Source organism: Suricata suricatta, chromosome 4 (assembly GCF_006229205.1).
Source record: "Suricata suricatta isolate VVHF042 chromosome 4, meerkat_22Aug2017_6uvM2_HiC, whole genome shotgun sequence".
In the NCBI taxonomy this organism is placed as follows: Eukaryota; Metazoa; Chordata; class Mammalia; order Carnivora; family Herpestidae; genus Suricata; species Suricata suricatta.
In genome coordinates this window covers 128,001,758-128,004,803 of record NC_043703.1, presented here as the reverse complement: position 1 = coordinate 128,004,803, position 3,046 = coordinate 128,001,758, and positions in this window count along the sequence as shown.

The window sequence follows — 3,046 nt, the reverse complement described above, 5'->3', positions numbered from 1 at the left end:
AGGGGGCCTGGTCCAATCAGTTGAAGGCTTTAAGAAGCAAGACTGAGGTTTCCCAAAGGAGAAGCAATTCTTCCTTAAGATGCAATAGTACAAACTCAGCTTGAGTTTACAGCCCACAGATGCCCCACTCAAGGCTGCACTATCAACACTGACCTGAATTTCCAGCCTGCCAGACTGCTCTACAGATTCTGGACTCGCCAACCCCATACCCTCCAATTCTCAAAATCGATCTCTCCACGGATATCTCACTGGTTCTGTGTCTCTGGAGGATCCTGATGGATAACACTCCTCACATCCCTCAGGTGCCACCACTTCAGCCTGTGAGAATGCCAGGCATGGCACTCGGTTCTGCCTCCACACTGTCCTTTCCTTAGACCATTCTTGTTACTTCTCTTACTTTTCAGAGCTCATGGGGTAAGACTCAACTGCTGGTCTGCATACATGGGAAATCTAGGCAAGACAGTGTGGGACATGACTGTACTCTCCAAGTCTCTCCCCTTGGGGAAAATTTTTAATGGAAAATCCAATTCTATATCCTTTCTTTTAGTTTATTTATTTATTTCGAGAGAGAGATAAGCTGAGGAGGGGCAGAGAGGGAAGGAATACCAAGCAGGCTCCACACAGTCAGGGTAGAGCCTGATGTGGGGCCAAACCCAGGAACCCTGAGATCATGACCTGAGCCTAAGTCAGATGCTTAACCTACTGAGCTCCCCAGGTGCCCCTGATGATCTGGAATTACAAGCCCCCTGACTGCCTCTCACCCTCGCCGACCACGCCTCATGGCAGAATCAACAAAATGGGTATCTCCAGGATTCTGAGTACCTACCCTACAGCTTTTTGAGGGAATATTTCTTCAGTTTTTCAAAAATTTCTTTTAAAACCTTCAGAGAAATATGGCATTCTTTCCCACGACTGGTCCATTTGCACTTTACTATAAAATATTCTCATCACAAATTCGATGCTTCTGAAACTCCCTCCCGCCCTTGCTTGGGAAACACCAGCCAAGAAAGGGCTCAGGATCAAAGTCCCTCAGGTGTCCTGCAGCCACAGAGCAAACAGTCCCAGTGGCATGTCTTTATCCACAGGGTAGATCCAGTCTTTACTTCCAGTTCTCGTATTTTTTTATCATGCATCTTTTGTATAAATTTTGATTTTTTAATTTGCATTAAATATTATTTTATCTGAAATACTGAGATGGGTTATATATATCCATATACATATATCTCCATATACATATCTCCATATCCATGTATCTCCGTATATACCTCCTTAAGCTTTGTGCCTGGGGAAGGACCTCACCTGCCTTACTCTGGTCCTGATTCTGCATAAAGGACTTTTAATACTTCAGACTTACACATCTTTACTGTGGAGACAAAAGTAGCCCCGCGATACCTAGAGATGCACAGGTTTCCAAGTACATCCAAGGATGAAAGATTCTATTTATTAAACTCCCAGCCCTCCGAAGTCCCAGATTCCTGATAGGAAAGAGGACCCCAGGGGCCAGGATCCTAACAGAGATGGAATCTGGGGTTGGCATGGAAGGGTCGGTGGCACCCGGCTCAGTAACGAGGAGGCACTGGGTCCTCCTGAGGGGAGAAAGGACTCAACACAAAGATCAGAAAGGAGGCCTGGGGAGGGAGCAATAGGAGAGAGAACGTGGTAAGAAACACAGTCAGACAGCAGCCAGGGCTCAGGTCACACCACGCTGGAATGAGCTGGAGGGTTCATTGAAAATCCCTGTGGCCAGTGACCGCCCAGACCAATGTCATTAGAACCTTCGGGGGTGGAATCCAGGCATCAGTAGTTTTTAACGTTCCCCAGGGGATTCCAATCACAGTGGCCAAAACTGAGAACCACGGGTGTAGGCCTAGGAGGATGTGACAAGGAGTTTGTAACTGCAATGCGAAATCTTTGAACAGTTGTAAACAGGGAAATCATTACATCTAGTTTCTTTCTTTCTTTCTTTTCCTTTTTTTAAGATTACACTGGTTACAAAAGAGAATCATCCAAAAGTCCTGCTGCTCATCCACCACCTTTCTGTGCATTTGCTTCCGCAGTAAGCAAGGCTGACCACTGAACATCAATATATACTAAGAAGTAGAGCTGGAAGTAGTGAGATAGTAAGGGGGCAGGTGGACCAAATGTTTCTACAGGGGTAATAACTTTACAGGGCGCGGGGGAGGGGGTATTTTACTGCCCTACCTAAATTCTCTGTAAGACTGATAAATCACTTATTTAAACAATTATTTGACTGCTCTATACCTGCGCCTTTATTCCCTTCTAACTTTTCCATGACTTTTTGTCTAAAAACAATAAAACCTGACCTGGCTTATAATATCCTATTGTTACCTGGAAGCCTCAATCATCCCATTAGATGTATGTAGGTTTGTGGGTTTATACAACACTGCCATCTACTGGCAGAACTTCACAATTGCGCCCTGACTAGTGTGTGCTGAGTCGCACTAGGCAATGTGACACGGTTTCTCTTCATTTTCGTTTTTAATGTTTATACCAATGGCCAATGATAAACAAAGATAGATCATATACATGCCCACATATGTGCTCGTGCACACACAACACACACACACAAACAGACACATACTGGAGTATTGCGGGTCCGAGAGAGACACACACACGCAGAATCCAAAAGAGGCGAGTCATAGACACAGGTACACCCAGATATTAGAAGTTTCCCAGTTTTGCTATTCGCACACACAGAATCTGGTTTTGAACTGACAGACTCATGGTGTTGCTGCTTAACAAACCAGTACGAGACTTAGCTTCTCACACAGAACTACCAGGACCTCAAAACTTCTGACACACACTGGTATGTACTCCATATATAAAAGGATTTTCTAAGCATCAAAAAGAAAACAATAATAAACAAAATTATATATTACAAAATGAAACATTTCTATTCCACTTGGAAATAGCTTTCCTTAAGAAATCTCTTTGATTTGGGGTGCTCTGTGTTTGTGTGAGTATCCAGATCTCATGTGTACCATGTGGTATGTCTGTCTGTCTATCTATGTACGTATCTATTTAT